Below are 7,803 nucleotides of genomic sequence, written 5' to 3' on the forward strand. Positions count from 1 at the left end.
CTGGCTCATTTCTGTCCCATACCTGTGCAGTCCAGTTTTCCTGGTGCTGTTCCTTAGAAAGGCTGTCTATAACCCCTAATATTTGGGCGCTGCTCCTTTTTATGAGAGTTAGTCAGATGGTTGTCGCTGTGCAGATTCATTTCTGGATCCTCAGTTTTTAAGTTTGATATTATTTACTTTTTATTAATGAAATTTGACTTTATTAATCCTCTCCTCTGTCTTCCCTACCCCTGTGTCCTCGAAGCTTTCAGTAGCCTCCTGTTCACCTTCATTTCACATGTGCTTTGCAAAGTTTCTCTAATTCCTCAACATAGCTTTCCCCCCTTTCATGGTCTCTTTTCCAACTTCTAGACCTATGCCTGAATTCACACCCCCAATCTGTACATCTATGCATATGCCAATCTACCTGTACATGTGGGAACATTAAAAGCTAGAATCTCTAATGTGTATATGTACTACATTTTTATTATCCTTTTACTGGTTGATGGAAATCTAGGCTGTTTTCATTCCTTTACTATTGTGATTGAAGTAAGACACATGGTTGTGCAGGTGTCTCTGTGTAGGATATGGACTTCTTTGGGTATACACCCAGGAGTGGAGTAACTGGGTCTTATGGTAGTGCTAGTTTGACTTTTGAGAAACCTCTGGGATGATATCCATAATGACTGTAGCAGTTTGCAGTCCCTCCAGCAGTGACTGTATGATGTCTTTGCCATTATAGCTCTGTAGCATAAGCTGAGGTCAGGTATCAAGGTCTCCAGTAGTGCTCTCTAAGTTCATGCTTGCTTTGACTGTGGTTTCTTCTGTCCATATACATTTTTGTGTATACATTGTGTTCATATCTTTTCTAGGTGTGTAAAGAATGTCTTTGGGCATTTGATGGGAATTGCATTGAATTTGTAAATTTCTTTTGATAATATAACCATATTCACAATTTAATTGTACTAATCCAGGAACATTGCATTTCTTTTCATTGTTTAACATCTCCTATTTCTTTTAATCTTTTTTTAGTGGTTTGAAGTTTTCATTGTAGAGGAATTTCACCTCCATGGTTAGGTTTCTTTCTTTCTTTGAGGTTTAGTGAGTCTGATGTTTTTCCTAAATTCATTCTCATAAAGTTGATGACTGGTACACATTTTATATGATAACTTTGTATATTGCATATCTTGCAACTTCACTGGAAGTGTTTATCAGCTCTAGAAGTTTTCTGGTGGCAGATTGAATGTGTGTATGTATGTGTGTGTGTACTTGTGAGTATGGAGAAGTAATATATGTATGTGTATGTATGCTTGTGTGTGTGCAAATGTGTATGTGCATGTGTGTGTACCTATACCTGTGTGTGTATACAAGCACTTGTGTGTTTGTGTGCATGTTTGTATATGTGTGATTGTGTGTGTTCAAGTGTGAATGTGCACGTGTATGCATGTGTGTATGTATAAGCACATGTGTGTATGTGTGCTTGTGTGCATGTGTATATGTGCCTGTGTGTGTGTGTGCCTGGGTATATGTGTGTGTTGGCCATATATTGATGCCAGGTGTCTTTTGTTAACCTTATGTTTTTTTTTATTAATCATTCCTGTCATTTATATCTCAAATGATATCCCCTTCCCCTCCACAACTCCCCTATCCCATCCACCCTCTCCCTCCCCCCCATTTGCCTCTATGAGTCCGTCTTTATATTTTAAGAGAGGGTCTGTCTTGGAATCAGGTAGGCTGGGCAGCCAGAGAAACCGGGGGCTCTGAGGACTGTTTTATATGGCTGTTGAGGATTGAAACTCCTCATGCTTTTATGGCAAGTACTTTACCAACTAAGCTCTCTTCCCAGCATTATGCACCTTTTGTTCTAATTTATGGTGTCTTCTATGTTTGTGCTGTGGTGCTTCTGTGGCTACTGTGGCTCTGTCGTGTGGTTTGGAGTTAGACATTGTGATTCCTGCAGCATAGGGAGTTCGTTTTGATTAGTGTCTTCCATATATCCTGGGGAGGAGGGTGGCAGTGCTGGTAGGCTTGGTTTGGCTCTCTGTAGTCTCTTGTGCTCTTATATGAATTTTAAGACTGTGATAACTATTATTTTATAGCTTTCTTGTGGACAGCATGCATCCTCCCCTTGAATTAATAATCCCTTTGTTCACAGAAGCCAAGATGGCATAGCTCAGCACACACACCCTTTGCACACAGACCCCATCTTATTCTGGTTTTCTTTTCATTGTCTCTTCACTTGGACTCAGAAGATCCACCTCTCATCTCCTCACCCTAGGAGTGTCCTTCCTCAACCCTCAGTGTGACATCTTACCCAGCTCTCATGGTTCAGTTCAAATGCTGTTCTATTCTTCCCATTGGAAGATAATCCCCCTTTTGGGGATTTTTCATACAGCACTCTGGCTTTCAACATGTGCTTTCTTGGAGTAAAGATGTATGAATATTTGCATCTGTCTAATAATTGGTTGTGGATTCTCCAGGAAGGTTCTTACTCATGGTCTCCTCTCATGCATATAGCTAGAGTGTGACACATACGAAACCTTTACAGTTTCTGAATCATCCTGTTTCCTTACTGGCAACCCTCAACCCCCAGGACATAGGGAGGAACCACTTGCTTCTGTTTGTCCCAGACTCACACTAGGAAAAACACCTCCCCTTCGCATTCCCACTATGCCTTTCCTCCAGTCTTCCTAGAGACTTTTCTCATTGTTCAGGTCCCTCCTGCCCACTTTGCTTTCTGTATGTGCCAATCCTTGGGCCTGAGCATCTTCTGCCGTGTGCTTCTCAGATAGCACATGTAGTTGTGGCTAACCAGAGGTTAGGCAAGGCCCCCAGTTGGGGCATGGGGCTACCCACTCATCTCTAAATTTTTAACCCAGAATTTCTCCTGCCTAAAGGAAATACGGAGACAAGGTATGGAGCAGAGACTGAAGGAAAGGTCATCCAGAGATTGCCCCACCTGGGGATCCATCCCATATACAATCACCAAACCCTGACACTATTGTGGATGCCAAGAAGTGTTTGCTGACAGGAGTCTAATATAGCTGTCTCCTGTGTCAGAGTCTGACAAATAGAGGTGGATGATTTCAGCCAACCATTGGACTGAGCACAGGGTGCCCAATGGAGGAGTTAGAGAAAGGACTGAAGGAGCTGAAGGGGTTTGCAACCTCATTGGAAGAACAACAATATCAACCAACCAGAAACCCAGAGCTCCCAGGGACTAAACCACCAACCAAGGAGTACACAGGAAGTGACCCATGGTCCCAGCCCCATATGTAGCAGAGGATGGCCTTGTTGGATATCAATGAGAGGAGAGGCCTTTGGTCCTTGGAAGGCTGTATACCCCACTGTAGGTGAAGTGAGGGTGGGGAGGCAGGAGTGGGTAGATGGGTATGTAAGCACTCTCATAGAAGCAGGGGGAGGGGGTTTCCGGAGGAGAAACTGGGAAAGGGGATAACATAGGAAATGTAAACAAATAAAATACCCAATTAAAACAAAGAAATAAAAAGTTCAGAATTTTTAGCTGAAAGGCCTTTTTAGTATTACTTTGATCTCTTCATTTGTTATGAGTCTGTTTAGGTTGTTGACTCTTCCTGGTTTAATTTTGGTAATTTGGCTGAACCTAGAAATTCGTCCATTTATTTTAGGTTTTCCAGATTAACAGAGTACAGGTTTTAAAAATACTCCTCTTTCTTTTGGTTAGTTGGGCCAAAGATCTGTTCATCTTGTTTATGTTCTCAAAGAACCACTTTTTAGACTTACTGATTCTTCTTTTCCTGCTAATTTTTATGTTTTATTGCATTGTGGTCAAATAAGATACAAAGAGGATTTCAATACTTTTGATTTTGTAAAAATTTGTTTTGTGTCCCAGGATGTGATCTATTTTAGAAAAACTTCTATGTGTTGCTGAGTAGAATGTATATTCTTTGGTCTTTGAGTGAAATACTCTGGAAATTTGTTAAGTCCATTTGATATAATATGTCAACTAATTTTGATGTTTCTCTGTTAATTTTTCTCATATGACTTGATTGTTACAGAAAGTGGGATATTGAAATTATCTGTTATCATTGGACTGATGTTAATCTATGTCTTTAAATTCAGTAGTACACTTTATGAAATTGGGTACATTAGCATTTGATCCATGTATGTTTAGGATAGTAATATCTTCTTGGTTAAGTGATCCCTTGATTAGAATGAAGTGTCTCTCTTTTTCATTTCTCTTCTCTTCTCTTCTCTTCTCTTCTCTTCTCTTCTCTTCTCTTCTCTTCTCTTCTCTTCTCTTCTCTTCTCTTCTCTTCTCTCTCTTCTTCTTCTTCTTCCTCTGTCTCTCTGTCTCTCTGTCTCTCTCTGTCTCTCTCTGTCTCTGTCTCTCTCTGTGTCTCTGTCTCTGTCTCTGTCTCTGTCTCTCTCTCTCTCTCTCTCTGTCTCTCTCTCTCTCTCTCCCCGAGACAGGGTTTCTCTTTATAGCCCTGGCTGTCCTGGAACTCATTCTGTAGACGAGGATGGCCTTGAACTCAGAAATCCGCTTGCCTCTGCCTCCCAAATGCTGGGATTAAAGGCATGTGCCACCACCGCCCAGCTCTTTTTTTTTTTCTTTTATTAATTTGTTTTCATCTCAAATGATATCCCTAGTCCCAGTTATGCTTCCACAAATCCCTCATTCCACATACGCCCTCTCTCCTATTCCCTTTGCCTGTATGAGAGTGCTTCCCCACCCACCTACCCTCTCCCACCCCACGGCTCCAGCATCCCCCTACTCTGGGGCATCAAGACTCCACAGGACCAAGGACCTCTCCTCCCATTGCTGTCAAGCAAAGTCATCCTCTGTTACATATGTGTCTGGAGCTATGGATCCATCCAGGTACACGCCTTGGTTGGTGGTCTAGTCTCTGGGAGCACTGGGTGGTCTGGTCATCTGATGTTGTTCTTCCTATGGGGTTGCAACCCCCCTTCCCACCTTCAGTCCTTCTGCCAGCTCCCCCATGGGGTCCCCGAGCTCAGTCTGATGGTTGACTCCAAGCATCCACATCTGCACTGGTCAGTTGCTGGCTAGACCTCCCAAGGAACTGCCACACCAAGTTCTTGTCAGCAAGTGCCTCTTGACTGCAACAGTGTCTTCAGACAGGGTGGATCCCCAGGTGGGGCAGTACCTGGATGGCCCATCCTTCAGTCCCTGCTCCACTTTCTTGTCCCTGTTCTTCTTTTGCACATGAATATTTCTGGGTTAATAGAATGAAGTGTCTCTCTTTTTCTCTTAGGGTTAGTTGTAATTCGAGGTCTATTTTGTCAGATGTACATAGCATTGTTTGATGCTTCTAGGTCTCATTTTATTGTACTATATTTGTCCATCTTTAATTTAATGTGGCATTCATCTTTAGAGCCCTACCTTAATGTGTTTCTTAACAGCCAGATGGATTTTGTTTCTTTTTCTTTTTTCTTTTATTTTTTTTTTTTGGTTTTTTCAAGACAGGGTTTCTCTATATAGCCCTGGCTGTCCCGGAACTCACTTTGTAGACCAGGCTGTCCTTGAACTCAGAAATCCGCCTTCCTCTTCTTTTTCTGAATTTTAAGTATTGTATTTTTCCACTAGTTAGTTTCTTTATTCACTTTACATACCAGTCACTGCCCTCATCCCACCCCTTGTACAGTCCCTCCCCCATCCCCTTGCCCTCTCCTCTGAAAGGGTGGAGGACTCCCTGAGTATCTTCCAGCCCTGGCACTTCTCTGCAGAGCTAGGTGTATCCTCTCCTACTGAGGCCAAACAAGGCAACCCAGCCAGGATTTTGTTTCTTGATTCTTTCAGCAAGGCCTGTGTCTTTTGATTGGAGAATTGAAACCACTGATACTAAAGTTATTATTTAAATATTAAGGTTATTGTTTAAGTTTTTGTTAATGGTGGTCATTGGGATGTTGGTTTTTGATTTGGTTGTTTGTGCTCTCAGTAGACTTCATGTTTTAATAATAATGGCTTTGTATTTCTTTCCTCAGTTCTTCTGCTATGCTCAGTTTTCTCTTCAGTGCAAAATTGTGTTTCCTATATTTTCTTTAGGGTTGATTTGCTGGGTATACATTTTTTAAAAGGCAGTTTATAATGTGAGTAGGTTTTCTTTTCCCTTTCGCATGGCAGAGAGTTTTGCTGGGTATATTACTATAGGCTGACTGTCATAATCTTTTAGGGCTTAGAATGCATTGTCTCAGGTTCTTCTGGTTTTCAAAATTTCCATTGGGAAATCAGCTGTCATTCTGATGGGTTTTCCTTTGTACATGACTTCTTTTTTCTTGCAGCTTTTGATACACCTTGTTATGTATACTGAATGCTTTAACTATGATATATCATGGGACTTACTTTTCTGGTGGTGTCTATTTGGACTTCTTGTATCTATGTGGATGTGCTTTTCCTTAGTTTGGGAAAGAGATCTTCTATGAGCTTGTTGAAGATTTGATCTATGCCACTGACTTGGGGTTCTTCAGCTGTAATTTGAAGATTTGTTTTTTCGTGGTATCCTACATTTCCTGTGTGTTTCTTTCCTGTGTTTAATTTTTTCTTCATATTCCTTGCTTATTTCGTCTAGATCCTCTGCTTTATTTTTGAGACCTGATATTTTATCTTCTGCCTGATTTGTTAATCTTAGAAAGTTTTCCTTTGACTTTTCTGGTTGAGTTATTAAGATTTTCCATCTTTGTTTCAGCTTGAGTTCTCATCTTATCATTCTCAAGTCCTGCCTGTTCTTATCACCCCCTTCTGCTTCATGTTTGTGTCTTCTTGGGCATCACTCATGTTCTCAATCTCCTTAGGCTCTTCTGAATTCCACTGAGCTGTTTCTACCGTTCTTCTTTAAACTTCTTGAATTCTTTGATAAAGATTATGATTCTTTAAAAAAAATTCTGTCCTGGCATACATATAGGTAATTCTTATTGGTAAACATTTCTATAGGACTAGTAGGTGCTGGAGAGAAGATATTAGCTTGATGTTTCACATTGTTGGTATTTTTGCAATCAGAGCTTGCCAACAACCACCCTTGGCTTGGAGAGGGGTTCTGAGAGAAGAGGTGTCTGGGAGCAGTGAAAACAAATGACTCGAAGTCAAATCATGGGTCCAAGCTTGCAGCCTAGGTTCTGCTGAGGTGGCTTTTCAGACCTCTCTCTCTCTCTCTCTCTCTCTCTCTCTCTCTCTCTCTCTCTCTCTCTCTCTCTTTTGCTCTGCTCTAGCCAGCTTTTTCTTGCTATTCTCAAAACTTTCTGGTTGAGACAGCTCTCTCTGCTCATAAAAATTCTAAAAGCTATCTGGATAGCTCATGGGTTTTCTCACCAAAGTCAGAAAAGCTGCTTTAAAAAAATTATTGGATCTTCCAACCAAGTCAAAAAATTCTTGAAGAGCTGTTTGTGCTCGCCATAGATCTCCAGACAGCTCAGCTCTCAACAGAGAAAGTTCTAAAGAAGAACTGCTACCACTTTCTGCTAGTTCATCGTATGCAGACCAAAGTTGAGTTTTCCTTTTTTACCCCCAATTTTTATTAGGTATTTACTTCATTTACATTTAAATGCTATCCCCAAAGTCCCCTATACCCTCCCCCCCACTCACCTACCCACCCACTCCCACTTCTTGGCCCTGGTGTTCCCCTGTACTGGGGCATATAAAGTCTGCAAGACCAAGGGGCATCTCTTCCAAATGATGGTTGACTAGGCCATCTTCTGCTACATATGCAGCTAGAGACACGAGCTCTGGGGTTGCTGGTTAGTTCATATTGTTGTTCCACCTATAGGGTTGCAGACCCCTTCAGCTCCTTGGGTACTTTCTCTAGCTCCTCCATTGAGGGCCCTGTG

This window comes from Mus pahari, chromosome 4, assembly GCF_900095145.1.
Source record: "Mus pahari chromosome 4, PAHARI_EIJ_v1.1, whole genome shotgun sequence".
Taxonomy (NCBI): domain Eukaryota; kingdom Metazoa; phylum Chordata; class Mammalia; order Rodentia; family Muridae; genus Mus; species Mus pahari.